Below are 24393 nucleotides of genomic sequence, written 5' to 3'. Positions count from 1 at the left end.
ATGGGTCTGTCCTCCAGTCATGAGTCATGGACTAGGCTGCCTATTTATTGTGAAGCAATCTTTCAGTAAAAGGGGCAGCAAGGAAGAATACAACATGAATAATGACTTGGAAAACTTCCGAGGAAGAAATCATAGTGAAATTAGGTCTGAGAAAGTTAGATAGCATATACTATACATTATGCTAATGCTCTTTTCCTTTTACTCTTACTGTTTAGTTAACAGCAGAAAAACTGAAATTTAGTCCTTAGTTCTATTTAAAAAGTTTTCTATTTTTTATGGATTTTAGTAATACTGAATAAAATTATTCAAGTATTAGCTTGGCTTTACATTTTGTGAAATGCACCATTATAAATTATTTTGTGATAACATTTGTGAAAACTTCTCACCTGTCACATACCCACCCCAGCACACACACACAATGACACCAGAAGGCAACACTCTGCTTTACCTTCTGCTGAAAAGTCTGCTACCTCCAACGCTTGAGGTCCATACACGAAGCCCTCCTGGAATCTATGAACACAGCAGAGGCAAAAGGCAGAGAAGTTTATGTAGATTTAAAGTTACACTGCCCAAAACATAAAATGCCAAACGCCTATCACAAGTCTACATATCTGCCAAGGATATCAGATTTTGGATTTGACAATAAGTAAATCAACAATATACTGATATCATTCAGAGTTCATTATACATTATGCAGCTAATTACATGAAAAAAACAAAAGTTGAGCCTTAACTAATTTATATTCTCACCAATATAGGTGATTTACACTATCAAAAATGCTAATAACAATTAAATTTTTAAAATCATGTGAGAGAGCCAATACATATATAAGGAATATATAAGAAATTAAGTAGAAAAATATACTTCACATAATGAAGTGTGATAGACTCTACAGCTCAAGGTACATTCTTAGGACCGGATACTGCTGGGAATATAGGAGAAAAACAATTAGAAACAGACATGCATAGGGGAAAGGGAAAAGTAGAACTGTAAAGATATTCTAATGCCAAGATTTAATTTAAGTCTGACAGCAATGTTGAAATGAGCCAGATATTACATATGCTAAGCAGTATAGGGGAAATCTACCTTGTTTGAATCACATAAAATAAATATAAGCATGAAACATGAAATGCTTTTCAGAAAACATTCGTGTAAAAAAATTAAGAATTTAGGGACTTCCCTGGCAGTCCAGTGGTTAAAACTCTGCACTCGCAATGCAGTGGGGCAAGCGTTCAATCCCTGGTCAGAGAACTAAGATCCCGCATGCCCCACAGTGCAGCGAAAAAAAAAAAAAATTAAGAATTTAATCAGGTGTATAGCTGATTCACTTTGTTATAAAGCAGAAACTAACACACCATTGTAAAGCAATTATACTCCAATAAAAATGTTTTTAAAAAAAGAATGAGATACAAATAAATTACACTATATAGCAAAAAAAAAGAATTTAATCAGGTAAAACATTTAGATCTCAGATTTCATTTCATTCTTTGCTGATGTTGGGCTTAAAGACTAGAAAATGCAGCTAGTATATGAGAAAAGGAGTCAGATAAATTTTACTAGCTATTAAATTTAAAAGAGGAAGGCATGTTATCTTTATGTAATATCGAGAAATCCTTAAAAATACCATCAAACAATTAGGAAAGAAAGAACGAAGCACTGTCTTAAAACATGATGATATGTCGGGCTTCCCTGGTGGCACGGTGGTTGAGCGCCCACCTGCCGATGCAGGGGACACGGGTTCGTGCCCCAGTCCGGGAAGATCCCACATGCCGCGGAGCGGCTGGGCCCATGAGCCATGGCCGCTGAGGCTGCGCGTCCGGAGCCTGTGCTCTGCAGCGGGAGAGGCCGCAGCAGTGAGAGGCCCGTGTACCGCAAAAAAAAAAGGAAAAAAAAAACATGATGATATATCAAGAAAGAAACATTGCCTTGAAGTCAGGTGGCTTGAATTCAAGTTCCAGCTAAAGTACTCAATTGCTTTGTAACATCAGGCAGGTCACTTAATCTCTCGTATAACAAGAGTTGTTCAATGAGGACTTCACCATCTCTCAGATTTATACTGACTATCAAATGAAATATGGTATTAATAATCACAAAATGTGGACTTCCCTGGTGGCACAGTGGTTAAGAATCCACCTGCCAATGCAGAGGACTCGGGTTCAAGCCCTGGTCTGGGAAGATCCCACATGCCCGTGCGCCACAACTACAGAGCCTGCACTCTAGAGCCTGCAAGCCACAACTACTGAGCCCACGCACCACAACTAATGAAGCCCTCACACCTAGAGCCCATGCTCCGCAACAAAGAGAAGCCACCGCAATGAGAAACCCATGCACCACAACGAAGAGTAGCCCCCGCTCACCACAACTAGAGAAAGCCTGCGCTCAGCTATGAAGACCCAACCCAGCCAAAAATAAACTTATTTTAAAAATAGTAATAATCACAGAATGTTATATTTTACAAAAATTTAAATCAGTGCATTTGACATAAATTAACAATTTAATAAAAGTTAACTGAGAAACACAGGGAATATAGAGTGCCAAGCCAAGAAATTTGGGGAGGAAACCCAAAGAAGCAAAGCAAAAGGCTGAGCTGGTCAAAAGAGCCTAGAGTAGCTGACAGGGCTAAATGGCAGCCAGCAGGTCACAGTCTCCAAGAGATGGTTGTATCATGTTACTAAATTAGCAGTTTGCCCAGTACTCTCTGCCTTGGGTGTATCTTAATTCCCAAAACAACCTTACAGACTACACCCTCCTCTAACACAGTGCTTGTGACATTTTAAGCTAAGGACCTGAGACACAGTAACTACTTGCATATTGCATATATTTTTAAAAACCAGAGATAAGAGCCCACCTAATAAAACAATAATGGAGCAAAGGCTTATCTAGTATGTATGACGTGCCAGGCACAGTTCTAAAGCTCTACAAGTACTAGCTCACTTGGTCTTTACAACTCTGAGATAAGTTCTGTTATTATCCTCACTTTACAGATGAAAAACTGAGACACAGGGAGCTTAAGAAACTTGCCTAAGGACTCCCCTGGTGGTCCAGTGGGTAAGACTCCACATTGCCAAAGCAGGGGGCCTGGGTTCAATCCCTGGTCAGGGAACTAGTTGCATGCCGCAACTAAGTTCACATGCCACGAATAAAAGATCCCGCGTGGGGCCTCCCTGGTGGCGCAGTGGTTGGGAGTCCGCCTGCCGATGCAGGGGATACGGGTTCGTGCCCCGGTCTGGGAGGATCCCATATGCCGCGGAGCGGCTGGGCCCGTGAGCCATGGCCGCTGGGCCTGCGCGTCCGGAGCCTGTGCTCCGCAACGGGAGAGGCCACAGCAGTGAGAGGCCCGCATACCGCAAAGAAAAAAAAAAAAAAAAAAAAAGATCCCGCGTGCCACAACAAAGATCCCGCATGCTGCAACTAAGACCCGGTGCAGCCTAAATAATTAATTAATTAATTTAAAAGGAGGAAAAAAAAAAAACACTTGCCTAAACGCACAAAGCCTTAAGTGGCAGACCTGCGATTCAAACCCAGACTGTCTACTTCTAGACCACACTCTTAGTCACTATATCACCCAGACTATGGAATTAAAATCACACAAACCAAGCACTTACCTATAGGTAAAAAGTTCAACAATTAAAAACTGTTCTTAAGTATTCAATCATGTTATATATATTTTTCAGCATTTGTGACATTTCCTTGGAAAATTAAAATTCAAATGATTGTTGTACAAAATATGTTAAAAAATGAGAAATGCTTACAATACAAAATGAAAAGAAAAAATTTAAAAACAAAAAAAGGCCTAAAAAAAACTAAAGAACATATATCCAAATAACATTCAAATAATATTGATGTTAGAGTAGCAAAATTGAGTGATTCCATTTCCATTTACTAAAACTTGCTGTCATATGATTACACAACTCACTGAAACATTTTTAAACCTTCAAAAAAATTCAACACAATGGATACTACCACATATCAATTAGGATGGCTACTATCAAAAAAAATTTTTTTTAAGGAAAAAAACAACAAGCGTTGGCAAGGCTGTGGAAAAATTGGGACCCCGTGTACTGATGGTGAGAATGTAAAATGGTGCAGTTGCTATAGAAAATACTATGGCAGTTCTTCAAAAGATTAATAATAGAATTACTACATTATTCAGCAATTCCACTTCTGGGTATATAGCCAAAAGAGTTAAAAGCAGGGATTCTCAAAGAAATATCTGTACACCCATGTTCACAGCAGCCTTATTCATAACAGCCAAAAGGTGGAAGCCACCCAAGTCTCCATCAATGGATGAATGGATAAACAAAATGTGCTATATACATACAACAGAATAGTATTCAGTCTTGAAGAAGAAGAAAATGCCTGCACATACTACAACATGACTTAACCTTGAGGACATTATGCTAGATAAAATAAAGAAGTCCCATAAGGACAAATAATGATGATTCTTCTTATATGAGGTACCAGAGTCATCAAATTCATAGAGATAAAAAGTAGGATGGGGGCTTCCCTGGTGGCGCAGTGGTTGAGAGTCCGCCTGCCGATGCAGGGACACGGGTTCGTGCCCTGGTCCGGGAAGATCCCACATGCCGCAGAGCGGCTGGGCCCGTGAGCCATGGCCGCTGAGCCTGCGCATCTGGAGGCTGTGCTCCGCAACAGGAGAGGCCACAACAGTGAGAGGCCCGGCAAAAAAAAAAAAAAAAAAAAAAGTAGGATGGTGGTTGCCAGGGGCTGGGAGAAGGGGAAAAATGGGAAGTTATTCTTTAATAGGTACAGGGTTTCAGTTTTACAAAATGAAGAAGATTTTGTGAATAGATGGTGGTGATGGTGACACAAAAACATTAATGTATTCGATGTCGCTGAACTGTACACTTAAAATTATTAAAATGGTAAATTTTATGTGTACATATGTTGTCACAATTCTTTAAAAAAGTAATAGGTGTTAAGTGTATAACATACAAAAAGGTACGTATAAAAAAAGATAAAGAAAATTATGTTAGTTCATCTTCCAGAAAAACTACTGTAAATCCTTTTTTTAAAATTTATTTATTTAATTTATTTATTTTTGTCTGCGTTGGGTCTTCGTTGCTGTGCACGGGCTTTCTCTAGTTGTGGTGAGTAGGGGCTACTCTTCGTTGCAGTGCACGGGCTTCTCATTGCACTGGCTTCTCTTGCTGCAGAGCACGAGCTCTGGGCTTGTGGGCTCTAAAGTGCAGGCTCAGTAGTTGTGGCGCTCGGGCTTAGTTGCTCCGCAGCATGTGGAATCTTCCCAGACCAGGGCTCGAACCTGTATCCCCTGCACTGGCAGGCGGATTCTTAACCACTGCACCACCAGGGAAGCCCTATAAATCCCTTTTTAATGTATATTGTTACATGGTTGAAACAAGTATACTATATACTTTTTTTTAAGTATACTATATACTTTTTTTTAAGTCATTACTATCAATGCTATGCTTACCAATGTAAATCCTCCTTAGTACTGAAATATTTAATTTTACTAAACATTTAATTGGAAAAAAATTTTTTTAACTCAGAAGTTAAAATAATTAAAGCATTAATTTTGCGCCAAGAACTTAAAGAGTATAATATCAAAATAATAGTTTAATTTCTCTAGGTTTCCCAGCAGAACAGCTTCTCTACTCAGAGTTACCAGAGTTACATTCTTGTATTTTAAGACTTTCAATCAAATCTCTTTTGTAAGAGATTACACATGTATTATTACTACTTAGGCTACATTAGTCTCCCTACCTCCATTCTCAATCCCTTTTGCAGCAGACATACTGGCAGCCTACCATATACCCATTCTCCCTTTCTTGCTTAGTAACAGACCCTAGTTTTACTCTGGGCAGCATACCCACGTAAGAGTGTACACTTCCTAGCCTTCCTTGCTGCTAGGATGGGTGAATGAGCTAGAAGTGGAAGTCATTGGATGGGACTTCCAGGAAAGCTACTGAAAGGGGATTTAGCTGTGTGTCTGTCTGCAACTTGGACATGATGAATGGCACTCCAGCAGTCATTTTGGACCATGAGGTAACAGAATTCATGCCAAAGGACAGTGAGGCCATCAGAAGGAACTCAGGTCCTTGATGAACTCAGATACTAGAGTCACCATACAAAGCTTCAGTGTGAGAAATATACCTCTATCTTGTTGAGACCACTTGTTTTGTACCTAGGTAAACCAGAATCTGATTAAATAACTCACTTTTATGCTGCTATCAGTGATCTTTCTAAAATGTAAATCATAATTATCAAAATCCTTATCTTGCCACATAGGCCCTTCCATGACTTCTTTGGCCTCTGCTTATTTCTGCAGCCTTACCTTAGCCTTAAGCTCCAACCATAAAGAACCACATGTAGGATGCTGACCACAGTTAATAATACTGTATTGCATGTTTGAAAGTTGCTAAGGGAATAGATCTTAAATGTTCTCATCACAAGAAAAAAGAATTTTGTAACTACGTATGGTGACATACTAAAAAGAAACAGGGAGAGAACATGTATTCTGCACCCAGGATATGGTGTACTATCTATGCCATTAGGTCAATTTTATTAACTGTGTTACCTAAATTGTCAAAATTCCAAAGATTCCTAACTGCACTGTTGTATCATTTACTACGAAGCGTATATTTAAACTTTTACTCTGGAAAAAAAAGAAAAGAAGAAATTCAAATGTGATTCATTTCAAATCACAAAAATTCTGATATTAAGGAATATATTAGAAGACATCAGGATTCTAAGCCAGTTGATAATACTTAATTTCCTTAACTATAAAATATCATTTCTCTTCCCAAACAAACCAAGTATCCTGAGTGGATAAATAAATCTTTTTTTTTTTCAGTACAACTTTTGAGGTCTTGAGGAGAAAAAGGCAACAGAGAACATTTTCTCTCTTGCAAGACATCCTTACAACAAATATTCATTGAGTATCATTTATGTGCCAAGCATTGTACTAGGCAGTTAAATACAGAATAATGAGCTCTTTGAAAAAGCCCCAAGGTACTAAGAGCGTATTTATCCTCATCTACGTGAGATGAGAAAGCTTAGAGGAGATGGCATTTAAATTTTTTTAAAAGGAAAATGAAACTTAAGAAAAAGAGAGATTTAATTTTCCATTTTTTATGAGCTCCATTTGTTTTTAGGTAAAATAGGAGGAGCCAGTGTCTTTTTAGTGCCCACTATGTAGCCCTGTACCAGGTTCTTTACACAGGTTCTTTACATTTAATTATCTCAATTAAGCCTCATAAAATTTCTGTGAGATACTTCTTAACCTCATTTTAAAGGCTAAGAAATATAATACATAATTTGTTAAACAGCTAGGATCTGAGCTCGGAAATATCTGCCTCTAACAACTGATACTCATTACACATTAGCTCTTAAAGTTTTAGATATAAACATAAAATATAGGGGCCAAGAGAAAGTTATCAATAAATAACTCACCAATTAACTTAGCTTCCATATGCTTCATCACTAACTACAACAGTTTAGCTGGGTATAAGGAAGCCACTTTTTAAATGACGAGGAAAAAACTGACTTTAAAGAGCACAACTGATAGAATTAAAATTCAAACTTTCTGAAGTAAGCTTTAAAGCATAAATAAAAACCAAGTTTCCCTGGTGGCGCAGTGGTTGAGAGTCCACCTGCCGATGCAGGGAACCCGGGTTCGTGCCCCGGTCTGGGAGGATCCCACGTGCCGCGGAGCGGCTGGGCCCGTGGGCCATGGCCGCTGAGCCTGCGCGTCCGGAGCCTGGGCTCCGCAACGGGAGAGGCCACAGCAGTGAGAGGCCTGCGTACCGCAAAAAAAAAAAAAAAAAAAAAAAAAAAAAAAAAAAACCAACAGCAAAACTTCAGAATAAATCTTTCTCATTACAATCATCTTTCATTCCCTCCAGTATTAAGTAGGAGAATACACTGCAGGAGATAACGTCTCTCCTAAATTCTATGTATGTTTTACAACCCCAATCAATGACCCTGAGAGAAAGCCTATTTCTCACCACATAATACTGGTATTTAGAATAATACCTCAGATGAGTAACTACATCCATTAAAAGTTTAGTAAAAATACTAATAATAATAGAGTCCAAACAAGAAAATAACTCTAGGGAAAAAATTAATTTAATGCTATGACTGTTGTGATTCAACAATCCTTACCCAGATCTTCTCAAGCCTCAAGAGAGATGTATTATTACAACAGTGCATGTATCCAGGCAGCTCTTTATAAGAGGTTCAGGAAAGGATATAACCTAAAACTAAATAAGAAGTCCCCCGAAATGGTGGCACAAGACATTTCAGATAGATAGAATAAAGTGTCCCAACAGTGAGGATGGTTCAATGCAATGGTGAATAACCAAAAAAGCTTTAAGTTTTCTCCTATGGGAATATTTTAAAATTCAAAAATTTTATCTATATGAAAGTTCATGTTTAATCCTATCTGAAAACAAAAAAGGTTGGCATCAGCAACCTAAGTCTTTCTCACCCAGGAACAAATGCATTAGCTCCGAAACCCCCAGCCATTAACCAACCAATCATATTTTAGTCACCTGGTTACTGAGGATCCTTCACTGAGTCCCAGAACTCAGAGTCCACACCAATAACGCCTTGTTATGCATATTTTTACAAAACATAGAACAGAGGTTTCACACTGTGAATTTTACAGCCCTGTTCCCCATGGTGAGAAACACAGCAGAACCTGGTCAAAGTAAGATTCTACTCAGAGACCCAAATAACCCTTAATTCAGAGTCAAAGAACCTCTGCTAACAACTTGCCCAGGTGCCTCTCCCACCGCATTCTGATCCCAATTCCTCAGAATAAAAATTTAAAGATTCCAACAGGAAATTTGTGAAATATAAAAACTAATGCTGGGACTTCACTGGTGGTGCAGTGGTTAAGAATCCGTCTGCCAATGCAGGGGACACGGGTTCAAGCCCTGGTCCGGGAAGATCCCACATGCCACGGAGCAACTAAGCCTGTGCACCACAACTACTGAGCCTGCGCTCTAGAGCCCACGAGCCACAACTACTGAGCCCGTGTGCCACAACTACTGAGCCTGTGCTCTAGAGCCCAAGAGCCACAACTACTGAGCCTGCATGCCACAACTACTGAAGCCCGCACGCCTAGAGCCCTGCTCCGCAACAAGAGAAGCCACCGCAATGAGAAGCCCACGCACCACAACAAAGAGCAGCCCCTGCTTGCCACGAGAGAAAGCCCACATGCAGCAACAAAGACCCAACGCAGCCAAAAATAAAATTAATTATTTTTTAAAAACCACTAATGCTACAGTTACACACCAAAACAGAAGCAACTTCTCAAAGGGACCTGCTATCCTCAACTAATTCAAGGGAGAAACACAATTAGGAAGAGAAAAGGACATGATATAACAGTTCTTACCTGTCAAAACAGAATTGAATTCTTACTTTTATACTCCCTGTCTAAATAAACCTGGAAATACAGGAAGAAAATAAGAACAAAGGATACACTTTCCACTCTGTAATTATGCAGTTGGTAAAACTGCTATTTTTCCTTTTATGCCACCTCACTGACCCCACAATTTGGACCCAGGTTCTGAGCAACCCACTCAGCTACCTTCCTGGCCTTTTTCAGAGCTGCAGGAGCAGGCTCTTCATCCCACTCATCCAACTGGTCACTGAATCCCACCTATCTCCTAAATATCTTTTGACCTTCCTCCCAGCTTTGCCCCTTTTCTTTCTTTTTAAAAAATTTTCAATTTATATTGGACTATAATTGATTTACAATGTTGTGTTTCAGGTGTACAGCAAAGTAATTCAGTTATACATATACATATATCTATTCTTTTTCAAATTCTTTTCCCATTTACGTTATTACAGAATATTGAGCCGAGTTCCCTGTGCTATACAGGAGGTCCTTGTTGGTTATCTATTTTAAATATAGTAGTGTGTATATGTCAATCCCAAACTCCCAGCTTATCCCTCCGCCACCCCCACCTTTCCCCTTTGGTAACCATATATTTGTTTTCTAAGTCTGTGAGTCTGTTTCTGTTTTGCAAATAAGTTCATTTGTATCATTTTTTAGATTCCACATATAGGCGATATCACATGGTATTTGTCTTTCTCTGTCTGACTCACTTCACTTAGTATGATAACCTCCAGGTCCATCCACGTTGCTACAAATGTAGCTTTGCCCCTTTTCTACCCCCACAGCTGCCACTAAGAAACAGGTCCTCCTCATTTCTCACCTGGACCTCTCTAACAGCCTCCTGCTCCACTCTCCTCCCTCTCTGGTCCTCTCCACCATCCACACTGCTGCAAAACGGATCATGAAATTCCACTCTGTGAGGTCACACACCCAACTGTTAGCAGTAGTTATCTCTAGTAAATGCCTACATTTCTGGTGTTACTTGTTTGCACTTTATAACAAGCATGTGTCCCTTTTACAATCAGAAAAGAATGTTTACTATTTCCATTTTGGGAACTATTAGAATCTATTCCATTTGAAATCTATTACCCCATTTCATCAGGTTAAAGGTCACATTCTTTAGCCAGGCACACGATGATCATGCTCTGCCTTTCTCAGACATATTTCTAATCTCCATCCCCAGTACTTACTTTAGCCATACTGAATTACCTGCTGTTGTGTTTCCTGATATCCTAATTTTATTTTTTTAACCTCTTTATTGGAGTATAATTGCTTTACAATGGTGTGTTAGTTTCTGCTTTATAACAAAGTGAATCAGTTATACATATACATATGTTCCCATATCTCTTCCTTCTTGCCTCTCCCTCCCTCCCACCCTCCCTATCCCACCCCTCTAGGTGGTCACAAAGCACCAAGCTGATCTCCCTGTGCTGTGCGGCTGCTTCCCACTAGCTATCTATTTTATGTTTGGTAGTATATATATGTCAGTGCCACTCTCTCACATTGTCACAGCTTACCCTTCCCCCTCCCCATATCCTCAAGTCCATTCTCTAGTCGGTCTGTGTCTTTATTTCCGTCTTACCCCTAGGTTCTTCATGACCTTTTTTTTTTTCTTAGATTCCATATATATGTGTTAGCATATGGTATTTGTTTTTCTCTTTCTGACTTACTTCACTCTCTATGACAGACTCTAGGTCCAACCACCTCACTACAAATAACTCAATTTCGTTTCTTTTTATGGCTGAGTAATATTCCATTGTATATATGTGCCACATCTTCTTTATCCATTCATCCGATGATAGACACTTAGGTTGCTTCCATGACCTGGCTATTGTAAATAGTGCTGCAATGAACATTTTGGTACATGACTCTTTTTGAATTATGGTTTTCTCAGGGTATATGCCCAGTAGTGGGATTGCTGGGTCATATGGTAGTTCTATTTGTAGTTTTTTAAGGAACCTCCATACTGTTCTCCATAGTGGCTGTACCAATTCACATTCCCACCAGCAGTGCAAGAGTGTTCCCTTTTCTCCACACCCTCTCCAGCATTTATTGTTTCTAGATTTTTTGATGATGGCCATCCTGACGGGTGTGAGATGATATCTCATTGTAGTTTTGATTTGCATTTCTCTAATGATTAGTGATTTTGAGCATCCTTTCATGTGTTTGTTGGCAATCTGTATATCTTCTTTGGAGAAATGTTTATTTAGGTCTTCTGCCCATTTTTGGATTGGGTTGTTTGTTTTTTAGATATTGAGCTGCATGAGCTGCTTGTAAATTTTGCAGATTAATCCTTTGTCAGTTGCTTCGTTTGCAAATATTTTCTCCCATTCTGAGGGTTGTCTTTTCATCTTGTTTATGGTTTCCTTTGCTGTGCAAAAGCTTTTAAGTTTCATTAGGTCCCATTTGTTTATTTTTGTTTTTATTTCCATTTCTCTAGGAGGTGGGTCCAAAAGGATCTTGCTGTGATTTATGTCATAGAGTGTTCTGCCTATGTTTTCCTCTAAGAGTTTGATAGTGTCTGGCCTTACATTTAGGTCTTTAATCCATTTTGAGTTTATTTTTGTGTATGGTGTTAGGGAGTGTTCTAATTTCATTCTTTTTACATGTAGCTGTGCAGTTTTCCCAGCACCACTTACTGAAGAGGCTGTCTTTTCTCCATTGTATATTCTTGCCTCCTTTATCAAAGATAAGGTGACCATATGTGTGTGGGTTTATCTATGGACTTTCTATCGATATCCTAATTTTATACATTTTGCTTCCTCTGTGTAGAACACAGAAATGTAACAAAAATCTTGAGTCTGTTCCTAATAATCAACCTACCTCCCACTAATAGCTATGTCATTAATCTAAGAAAAATAGACTTATTTCATCTTGCAGCACATTATTTCTAATTGTAGCCCACAGTACCACAGTTGTACCAACATATTAAATTCTTTCCTTCTAACCAGGGAGGAACTGGTGTTTTTAAAAGGATAAATTAAGAAGGCACTCTGCATCCATAGCCAAAGAGATGATATGGGAAGAGGCACAATGCAGAGTACTCAATTTGGGTAGGGGATTGAAGAGGAGAGAAAGATAGGGCAAGTACCCTGGATAAATTTGCAGCACAACTTTTCACAGAGTGGAACAGCTTTATCTGAAGTGTTATATATTTTCATCAAGTAAAAGCATAATAAGTTAAATAGGAAAATAGTACGAATATTTATATTACTTTCCCTCCTTCTTTTAGCATGAAAATTCAAAAGTTGGCCACTTTTTCAAAGCACATCATTGGTTTCACCTTCCTTCAGTTTCTTCTACTACGTAAACAGGTACAAACAACCATATGGAAATTACAGAGACTATGTGTAACTTAATGAAATCTCTTCTTCTGATTATAAATTATACACAATTCTCTCTTTCAAACCACATTAAATACAGAAACAAAACCAAGATCTTTAAAACTACAAACCAAACACATGAAAACAAGTCAAAACATTCCTTTCATTTGACTGTGTAGCTGGGTAAAATAAAACCAGCAAAGTGCATTGCCCAATACAGATTTCTACCTAAAGAAATAAATCAAGAAAAAGATAGGGCTTCCCTGGTGGCACAGTGGTTAAGAATCCACCTGCCAATGCAGGGGACACAGGTTCAAGCCCTGGTCTGGGAAGATCCCACATGCCACGGAGCAACTAAGCCTGTGTGCCACAACTACTAAGCCTGCGCTCTAGAGCCCGCGAGCCACAACTACTGAGCCCGTGTGCCACAACTACTGAAGCCCACGCACCTACAGCCCGTGCTCTGCAAAGAGAAGTCATTGCAATGAGAAGCCCACGCACTGCAACAAAGAGTAGCCCCTGCTCGCAACTAGAGAAAGCCCGCGCGCAGCAACGAAGACCCAGTGCAGCCAAACATAAATAAATAAATAAATTTATTAAAAAGAAAAAGATAGGGAAAGAGGGATGGGGACAAGGACAGTTCAATAGGTTACCAATGGCTGAGGAGCAAATCTAAGGATTTTCATACTTTTTGTGCTACATTATATAATCTTCATTCTATTAAAAGAACAAAATTACAATGTTCTTACCTGTAATAATGGTATTATGGTTATGCAGGAGACTGTGTTTATTTTTAGGAGAGGCATGCTGAAATATTAAAGGCTATAGTGCCATGATGATTGCAACTTAGTTTCAAGTGGCTCAGAAAATACATATACATATGTACAAACATATTTACAGACAAAGCAAATATAGCAATCTGTTAATTATTTAATCTGGACCTGAGGATGGCAAACTACACCCCAAGCCAAATCCAGCTGAGCCTGTTTTTGTAAATAAACTTTTACTAGGACACTGCCATGCCCTTTCATTAACCTGTTGTCTACAGCTGCTTTCTCTCTACAACTCCAGAAGTAATAATTGTAACAGAGATCATATGGCCTCCAAAGCCTAAAATATTTACTGGCCCTTTACATAAGTACAGAAAATATCTGGCCTTTTATGGAAGAAATTTTGCTAACTCCTATGTAGACAGTGGATATACAGGTGATCACAGAACCAAGTCTTTAAGCTTTTCTGTATGTTTGAATTTTTTTACAATAAAAAGTTGGAAATACATACACTTTTATACACAAATCTTTTGATTTCTTCAGAATACAGACAAATACGGAAACAGATCATTGAAAAAGAGAGCTTGGACACAATCATAATACTGCTATGATACTAAAAAGTGTTATGCAGTTTTTAGTGCAAAAGGAACAACTTTTTAGGACAGCAATTTGGTGATATCTAATTTTAAACACTCCTACCCTATACCTATCCTACAAAAATACACAAGTGTGAAAAGATTAGTAGCAGTGCTTGTTATCTGTCAGACCCTTCACATGTCATGCAATCCTCACAACAACCCTATGAGGTAAGTAAGGACCACTATTCTCCCCATTTTACATATGAGGAAACTAAGACATAGAGTTAATTTGCCCAAGGCACACAGCTAATGGTTTCACTGGGATTATGAATTCAGATAAAACTTCAAAGCTCAATAGTAATCACCATACAACACTGCCTGTTGAAAAAAAGGACAAAGGAAGTAAATGCAAAATAACCAAAAGATGAATACATAGAACCAATGCACAATGAAGACATTCAACTTCCCTGGTAATAAAATAATAATAATATAAATGAAAGCAAAATATTATCTGCGTGTCAGCTTAGATAAGGAGAAAAAGTCTAATGTGGGCAAGAGTAAGGAGAAAGAAGCAGCACCGTGCCCTTTTGATAGATGTGTAAGTAAAGTCAACCTACTTGGAGAAAAGAGTGTGGCAATATGTTCCTAAATTCTAAATGGGCATACCTTGTGATCCAACAATTCTGCTTCTAAGAATTTATTCTAAAAGGATAATCAGACAAGTGGGCAAACATAATAAGCATTATTTGCTACAGTAAAACAAAAATAAAAACCCGGAAACAACATAAATGTTTATTAATAATAGAAAAATACAGACAATGGAATACCATAAAGCAGTTCAAAATGATCATATAAATCTGTTACTAACAGAAAGATACCAACATATAGCATTTAGATATTTAAAAAGAACAGATTAAAACCACATATGGAGGATGATCCTACTTCTGTAATTTTTTTTTAAAGGTGAGTATGTTTGTATACAGACCACAAACAGATGAAAAGATGTCAGGAAGGAAATGCACCAAAATATTAAGTAATTATCTCTAGATGGTGGGATTTTGAATGTTTCTTACTTCCTCCCTTATTTCTTTCCTTATTATCTAATTACTTTTGCACATTGTATAACTTTTATAATTATTTTTAAAAACCAGTCAATTTGTGTGTGTGTGTGTGTGGTACATGGGCCTCTCACTGTTGTGGCCTCTCCCGTTGTGGATGGAGCACAGGCTCCGGACGTGCAGGCCCAGCGGCCATGGCTCATGGGCCCAGCCGCTCCGCGGCATGTGGGATCTTCCCGGACTGGGGCACGAACCCGTGTCCCCTGCATCGGCAGGTGGACTCTCAACCACTGCGCCACGAGGGAAGCCCCCAAAACAGTCAATTTTAAATATTTGCTTTTTACAGCTCAATAATTACTATTTCCTTATTTATAACATGCAGTGTGTATTTAATTAAGGAGTTCAGAACAATTTGTTAAGGACTTAATGAGACTCTAGAAATAAAGAGATACTAAATAGCCAATGATCACCAAAATTTCATGTTAAAAAATTAATGGTAATAGGATTAACACATATATTTTTGATAGTATAAAAGCATCATCTCCTTTATTCCTCACAACTCATTTCCCATTTTTACATACTTCTGTTTTCAGACCCTAATCCTTTCCAGTTCTTCCCAAGGTATTAAAAAAACTTTTTATACACGTTTAGAATTTATCTTGCCCAAACACCTCCAGATCTCTGAGTTTATTATTTCTTTCACCTCTACACTATGTATTTACCACTCATCCTACTAAACTAAAAATCACTTCTCTGTCTGGCTCACTCTTCATCCTTCAAAACTCAGCTCTCATAGGCTTTCCCTGCTCTTGGAAGCTTTCCAAATCACCCACACAGTCCTGGGTCAGTTCAGTGTCCCTCCTGGTTACCCCCACAGCATCCTGTGCACACTGGTAAAACAGAATTTATAGCCCTCTATTGTAATCTATTTCATTCTCTCACTAGATTGTAAGAAAAGGAACTGTCTTCTATCCTTACACTCCTAATTCCTGCATAGGGTTATTCAGTAAGAGTCAAATAAATGAGTGAATGATATTGCTTGTTATCTTTTTTCACTGTATATTTTTAATTTAGCCCAATATACTATAAATCCTTAAAGGATGGAACTTTGTCACATGTCCCTTTGCTTTAAAAAAATTTTTTTAATTGGAAAAAAAAATACTATCAGACCTAAATATAAGACCTAAAACTACAAAACTCTTAGAAGAAAACAAAAAAGTAAATCTTTGCAACCTTAGATCAAGCAGCAGTTTCCTAGTACAAGCAACAAAAGAAAAAAAGACATAAATTGGACATCATCAAAATTAAAACCTTTTGTGCTTCAAAGGACACCATCAAGAAAGTGAAAAGGCAATCCACAAAATGAGAGAAAATATTTGCAAATCATAAATCAGATAAGGGCCTAGCATCCAGAATATATAAAGAACTCTTAAAACTCAACAACAACAACAAAGAATAAAAAGACAGCCCAATTAAAAAAATGGGAAAGGGATTTGAACAGACATTTCTCCAAAGACTATACACAAATGGCCAAAAAGCACATGAAAAGATGCTCAATATCATTAGTTATTAGGGAAATACAAATCAAAACCACAATGAGATACCATTTCATACTCACTAGGATGGCTAAAATAGAAAAGACAGATAATACCAAATGCTAACAAAGGAATTGGAACCCTCACACATTGCATTTCGGAATGTAAGATGGTGCAGCGGCTTTGCAAAACAGTCTGGTAGTTCCTCAAAAGGTTAAATATAGAGTTAACATACAACCTTAGGTTCCACTCTTAGCAATTCCACTCTTAGGTATAGACCCAACAATGTAAAACATATGGTCAAACAAAAACTTCTACATAAATGTTCATAGCAGCATTATTTACAATAGCCAAAAAGTGGAAGCAACCCAAATAACCATCAACTGATGAATGCATAAACAAAATATGGTATATCCACACAATGGGATAATCTTCGGCCACTTACAAGAGTGAGGTACTCATACATCCTACAACATGAATGAACTTTGAAAACATTATGCTAAGTGAAAGAAGTCAGAAATAAATCACATACAGTATGATTTCAATTATATGAAATGTCCAGATTAGACAAATCCATAGAGATAGAAGTAGATTAGTGGTTGCCAGGAGCTAGGAGAATGGAGAAATAGGGAATATTGCTAATGGGTAAAGGGCTTCTTTTGGGGGTGATGAAATGTTCTAAAATTAGATACTGATAATGATTACACAACTCTGTGAGTATACTAAAACCACTAGGTTGTCAAAAAACAAATTAAAAGCCTCTGCTATAATGGACCTAAATAAATATTTTACTGATGAAAAATACAGTAACTTATCAATCAATCAATATCTTAGAAAGTTTATGGAAAAGTGCACCCTGACAACTGACAATAAGTAATTTGCCTTCATCAGTCTCTTCATTAATCATCATGGATGCTCCACAGGCAAATAGTTCTCATTACATTTATATTAGACATCTTGTTATGGATAAGAATGTTGGGGTAGGAATTAGAAAAGGACACCAATATATTAGAAACTGAAACATACTATGTGATCTTAAGGGAGGTATTTAGTGTTTCTGGACTTCTTTTAAGGCAAGCGATTTAACAAGATATAAGATTCCATGATTTTTTTTTTTCTTTGACCGTGCAACATGTGGGATCTTAGTTCCCCGACCAGGGCTTGAACCTGCGCCCCTGCACTGGAAGCACAGAATCTTAACTGCAATCACTACCTTTAAGTATATCTGGAAAGAGATTTTTAAGTTTTTAATTAAATTATGTTCTTAAAACACCAACTTTATGCAGATCAATATAGTAATACTAGGCAATACTAGGAAACACCAGTTCACTTTGAAGTTCCTAATCATAATCTCCAGTTTGAAGTCAAATATTGTTGAGCACAGTTTGATTTATGTACTCTCTCCTCTTTTCACTTTATACTTTTCACTTTAGAAATTCCCTCTCTCAGGGACTTCCCTGGTGGCACAGTGGTTAAGAATCCGCCTGCCAATGCAGGGAACACGGGTTCAAGCCCTGGTCTGGGAAGATTCCACATGCCACAGAGCAACTAAGCCCATGTGCCACAACTACTGAGCCTACGAGCCACAACTACCGAAGCCTGCAGGCCTAGAGCCTGTGCTCCGCAACAAATAGAAGCCACCGCAATGAGAAGCCCGCACACTGCAATGAAGAGTAGCCCCTGCTCTCACAACTAGAGAAAGTCCATGCATAGCAACAAAGACCCAATGCAGCCAAAAATTAATTAATTATTTTTAAAAAAAGAAATTCCCTCTCTCAGAAAAACAAAGTTTTAACTAAATATCTGTTGATCACGGTGCTAATTGTAATAATAAAAAGTTACAACCTAAGCATCAATCAACAAAGTAAACTGGTTAAACAATTAATGGCACATCTATATGGAGAAAGTCATTAAAAACGTAGAACAGTGACTTTCTGAGGAAAGAAGGTCAGAAAACAGACTTTTAACCCAAACCCTCAAGAATAACTGCATATAATTGACGCTATTATTGATGGAAGGTTTGTATATGGGAATGGCATAGATTTTCTTGAAAAGAAAACCACTGCTGAAAAAGAACATTTCATGAATTGAGACAATATCCATTATATATTGTTAAACAGAAAACACAAGTTACCAAAAATCATGTAGAATATGATCACATTCTTGAGAAAATAAAAGTATATATTTGCTCAGAAAAACATGTATAAAAATATATACTAGGGGCTTCCCTGGTGGCGCAGTGGTTGAGAGTCTGCCTGCCGATGCAGGGGACACGGGTTCGTGCCCCGGTCTGGGAAGATCCCACATGCTGCGGAGTGGCTAGGCCCGTGGGCCATGGCCACTGGGCCTGCGCGTCCGGAGCCTGTGCTCCGCAACGGGAGAGGCCACAACAGTGAGAGGCCGCGTACCGCAAAAAAAAAAAAAAAAAAAAAATATATATATATATATATATATATACTACACCATTCATAGTGTTCATCTATGAATTATTTGAATCCCTTTGCTTATCTTTATTTTTTTTCCAGCTTTGAGAATTATATAAATTTAAGGTGTACAATGTGATGATTTATGTGTATATACTGCTGATTATCACAATAGGGTAGTTAACACATCCATCATCTCACAGTTAACAATTTGTGTGTGTGTACTTATCTTTAATTTTTCTTAAACATGTTCTATTTATAAGAAGAAAATTTTAATTAAAATAAATAAGACTCTCCTCTTTCATTTATTTTCTTTATTTTGAAGGCTTTAAGTAAAATAGCCCATCATGGAATCCATTTTTCTTTCCTAATATAATAAAGTTTCTTATAACAATTAATTGTAGATGGGGAAAAAAATTATATCTTCCTGCTGAACCTAATAAGGTTAATCTTTATTTTCAAAACTACAAGGTGACTATAATTTTTACTCAGTACCTACCCTTTTTATTTGCTAATTTAAGCCTCAGGGAAATTTACTGAGGAAACCCCCTTATATTTTTGGAGAAAAAATAAACCAATACTTTGGTGGGGACTTTTATACCCCTCATAGCAACCACATGAGATGGTAATTTATCATCATATAAATTTTACAGGTGGAGAAACTGAGATTCAGATATATTTTACCAAAATACCACAGCTAGAGAGTATTAGCCCAGATTTGAAATGAGTTTCCAGTTCCAAGGTTTCCTTATACCACAATTGTATCTTTATATCTTTATCTTTAATTGAGAATCAGAAGTAAAAATCCCTCTCTAAGAAAGGAAAATTCAAGTGGTTCTTTAAGAAGGAATAAACTTTATTTAAATCATTTGAACCCAAAAGTACTTTGTTTATTTAAAGGCCTTTGTGACTGGAAAATGTCTTTCTGATAAAGGCACTGAATTTACAACCTCAATAAACTGGACCAAAAAGCTTAGTCAGTTGGTGTGGAGCAAGGGTCACGTGTAAAATTTAATATGTCTAACTCCTGTTCTCTTACAAGCACCAAATTTCTCTGTTGTGTTTTCCTTTCATTTGTACTAAACAGATAAGGACCCCCCATAATGCAATATGGCTTTATTTAAAAGCCCATCTTTACCCATCTAAGTTTTAAACCTTTATATTTATATGGATTTAAAGGTCTACAAAATTTGTACTGGTTAATTATGTAAAGTCTTTACATGGTGTGAGAGACAGTGATACTTCATTAACTGTATTTATCATTAAGCACTTTGGTAATAACTAAGTTTTGTAAAAAATAAGACAAAAGGCCCAAAATAGAGTCACTTATGCTAAGCCCCACACTAACAAACCGAAACTTAATTACAATTTTGCCCCCTCCAACCCAGAAATGGAATTTAAAACGAGTCAATCAGGAATCACCTGATCAGCACTAGTTAGGTAATCTGCCTGAGAGACCCCTGCCATCCCCTAAAGGAAAGCGACCTTGCCATAACCAATCTGCTTATTTGCCTAGTATAAAGTCCTTGTTCCTGCTGCCTTCTGCTTATAAAAGTCTTTCATTTTGTACAGCTCCTTAGAGCTCCTTTCTGTTAAGATTGAATGCTGCCCAATTCATGAATCATTGAATAAATCCAATAAGATTTTTTAAATATACTCAACTGAATTTTGTTTTTAAACAAGTTTGGTGGCAGTGATGGGATCCAAAGGAGACTTCTGATGACTTCGTGGATGAGAAACACAGGCATTGGTACTGTGAACCCTTTGAGTTCTGTGTCTTTCCAAGAGCCATCGGTAAGCTCCTCTTGGTTCTGAGCTCTTTTCTCTTTGTGTTGAGCTCCCAATCTCACTGGCTTCCCAGTCCAAAGCTTAGAGGGTCAGCTTGAGCTGCCAGACAGTTCCACCTGGAACCCGAGTCCCTAGCCTTTGGTTAGTCCACGGTGCCCATTTGTTGGGATCTACTGGTTCAGTCCAAAATTCTACTTTAGGAACTACCGACAGTTGCACTTAGGAACATCTAAGGCCTTCCCTTGGCAAGTCCATGATACCATCTCTTTGGTTACTGCTGGTGTCCACAGCTCCATTTCCTTGGTTACTGCTGGTTTCTGTTACTATGCACATGCGGTAAAGGAATAATAGATCTACTGTGAATGGGAATCTCAGAAGCAAAAGTGACAACACTGATGGGTACAGGTCAGGTACTTAAAAGTTGTTATAGAGTACTCACTGCTCTAAGACACCCATGCTAGAATAAGTTGGTCATGGAACAGGTTAGATTAACACTAGGTCACCCACCAACCTCAAGAAAATTTCTGTGCAACAAGATACACTGTAAAACATCACAAAATCCCCAACCAAGCAGCACATCCCTCTTAGGTATTAATTTGTTCCAAGAGACACAAAGTATAGGTAAAGAAATAGGATCCTCGAGTTTCAAAGGATTGAGCACATCACCTTCTGATACAACTGCTTATTTTAATTCTAAGAACTATGGTCCTGGAAGCTGTTGGTATCTACAAAAATGGCAAAATCTTACTAAGACAACCTAGAATTATAATGGTCATTAAGGGGAACATTCCAACTAAACAAGATCAATCATTTAAAAAGTGCAGTTAAAAGCAAGGACTCCAAAGCAAACAAACAGAATGGGATACCTATTTTAATTAACATGCAGAAGCTTCCAAAAGGCTTCAAGATTCTAAAATAGCTTCATTGAGGGGACTTCCCTGGTGGTCCAGTGGCTAAGACTCCACGCTCCCAATGCAGGAAGCCCCAGGTTCAATCCCTAGTCAGGGAACTAGATCCCACATGCTGCAACTAAGGAGCTTGCAGGCCACAACTAAAAGATCCCGCATGCCGCAACTAAAGATCCTGCAGGCCACAACTAAGACCCAATGCAGCCAAATAAACAAATACATAAATGAATAAATATTTTAAAATAAATAAGTAAAATAGCTTCATTGAAAGACTTATAGTAAAATGCTAATGAAAAATTAAAGACACAAGAGGTACCTAAAACAAGACTACAAGACTTACGTGACTCCTACTACTCCCCTCTATCCTACTTCACTTGAGCACTCACTCTACTAATCCTCTGCCTGAATCATCTTTCCACTCTGAAGAGACTACAAGACCATAAACAAAAGTCTCCCAATTCATGGCCTTACAGACACCCCCATATTTACCCTCAAAGGTGGGCCCCCATGTGGGCCTCTCTCAGGGTGGACAAGATTCTGGGGGATTTTCTGGTTATTCCCTTAAACATCCAATGGGAAACTAAAATTAAAATTAATGGAAAATCTTGCCAAATTCTAGTAGATACCAAAGGTACACTCTCTACTTTAACCCCCACTCTGAAGTCTGCAGATGGGATCCTGGGAAAATCGTCAGAACCTGGCAAAGGATGAGAATCTTACCAGAGTCAGCTCTCCTGAATATATGCTTGTAGTGCCAGAGAGAGAAAGGTAAAATTTCATGTTGTCCCTTCCTTTCCAAATCCACACCCACTGGTTATTAATCCGTTCTCTCCTAGAGACACCTATTGCCTTCTTGTGTGTCTCTTTTTTGTCCTGAGAATTGTCTAAGTCTTTCTTTCTTTCTTCTGGGTATCTTTGAGAGTGACTCAGGCTCTTGAAAAGGTAGTATATTTTGCACCCTCTTTGGAGATGCCTCTTGAGTCCAAGGGGTTGTCCAACACTGCCAGGAATATTTACTGTTAGTCCCAATTGAAACCTGATAAGATATTTGAAACGATTTTTTTTAAGTAGCTCTGTGGTCAGAAGTTGGCCAAATTGTAAGCGATATTCAAAGCCTGATAGGAACTTTCTTTTAGGCCTTCTCCCCTAAGCTGAAATGAAAGGAAACTATGTCCCCAGAGTGGGGAAAACTACTCAAAAGACAAATAGGTCTACATCTAGAACACAGGAATCTTTTGATTTCTATCTTAGTTGAAGATCTTCTCCCTGACATAAAGAAGCAAATTGAAAGTAATGCAGTCAGATGGGAGGGTCAGCCCTTTGAAGTCATTTTGGTTGCAACTCATTTCTTCAAGGAATTAAAAATAACTGTCCTCATCTTATAAATGCAGCTCTAGAAGAAATTCAAAACCTACCTATTCTTTTTAACCAATCCCCAAACCTCCCCTATTCATCTCAAAAGGTTTATAGGTATTAACATTCTGGCCTTAGGAAACTAAAGTCCTTCTAGGAGGAACTTTAATTCTTTCTCTGTGCCTTCAAGATATAAATGTTCTGCCTGGTTTTCTCTAGAAACTGAAGGCCCTGTCTTTGAAATGCGAACTTCAGGGAGGTAGTTCTTATCAGAAGGAAAGAAAAAAAGGGGGTGAAATGTTATCTGGAAACTAGGCAAATGAAAAATCATAAGTGTCTTCTCCACAAATAATAGTGAAAAGTTTAAGCATCTGAGCAGGTAACCTTAACTTATTCCATCTGCCAGAAACACAATTTGGACCCAACTGTTCTTTTATAATCTACTGATTTTTGCACTATCATACCTATCTCATAGCTAAAACGTTGGAACGGAAGCTACAAGATCTGTTTGCAGTCTGAATGTTTATGAATGTCCACGCGTGTATGTTATAGATGGGTGATACTTTCCTACCTTCAGATGATATTGCCAGAATTAATTTGTAGAAAGCTCTATTTAATTGGCTTACAAACAAACAAGTGCTATGTAAATCAAGTATGCATTCAGAAATTTAAAAACCCACTTTTTTCAAGTTCATGTGATCTAGAATAAATCTTTAGTAAATAAAAGCCACTGTAAGTTTTTTGGTTTAATTAAAACAGGCAAGTCCTTAGAGTTATCAACATTAAATATAAAACTTACTCTACAAAGGTATACCAAAAGTCAAGCTCATGTTATCTGTTACAGAATTTGTCAGCAAGAAAGGTAACTTAAGATGATAGTTAGCTGTTAATGTCTCATGAAATTCTCATGAGTAATCTAAACTTAATTGTTAAGAACAAGTGACATAAATAGATGTAACTTTATAAATAAACTTCAACAATAATTGTGCTTTATGGTATATGTACTTAAAAATAGTTTCCAAAATCTTTTCAGTAACTAACACATTGTAAAGCAACTATACTTCAATAAAAGTTAATAAAAATAAATAAATAAATAAAAATCTCTTTGGTTACTTGAAACCTTAAAGATATACTGAGATAAGTTAAATGATGGATATTCATTGAATAGCTAGACCATTTCCAAATAAGATAAAATACTAAAACATTAGTTACTGAACATAGGTTTACCAAATTTGGGCTTCCTTTCACAGAGGAACTAAAAATATTTGG

The 24393-nt window shown here is 37.7% G+C and overlaps 1 protein-coding gene across 3 annotated transcripts in view; it reads right to left on the bottom strand.

The window, feature by feature from the left end:
* The window catches only part of CDK19 (cyclin dependent kinase 19), a 182401-nt gene that overhangs the window by 144185 nt on the left and 13823 nt on the right, over nucleotides 1-24393 (bottom strand). Inside the window, exon 1 of one of the 3 annotated variants that reach the window (XM_082634127.1) lies at nucleotides 449-510. The exons of the other annotated variants lie outside the window; for them this stretch is intronic. The gene's annotated coding sequence lies outside the window, so the exon portion shown is untranslated. Of the gene's footprint in view, nucleotides 1-448; nucleotides 511-24393 lie in introns of those variants that run through there. 3 annotated transcript variants of the gene reach the window in all.

Source organism: Mesoplodon mirus (assembly GCF_964341445.2).
Source record: "Mesoplodon mirus genome assembly, chromosome: 10".
Classification (NCBI taxonomy): Eukaryota; Metazoa; Chordata; class Mammalia; order Artiodactyla; family Ziphiidae; genus Mesoplodon; species Mesoplodon mirus.
This window is presented reverse-complemented; position numbering and strand designations above follow the sequence as displayed.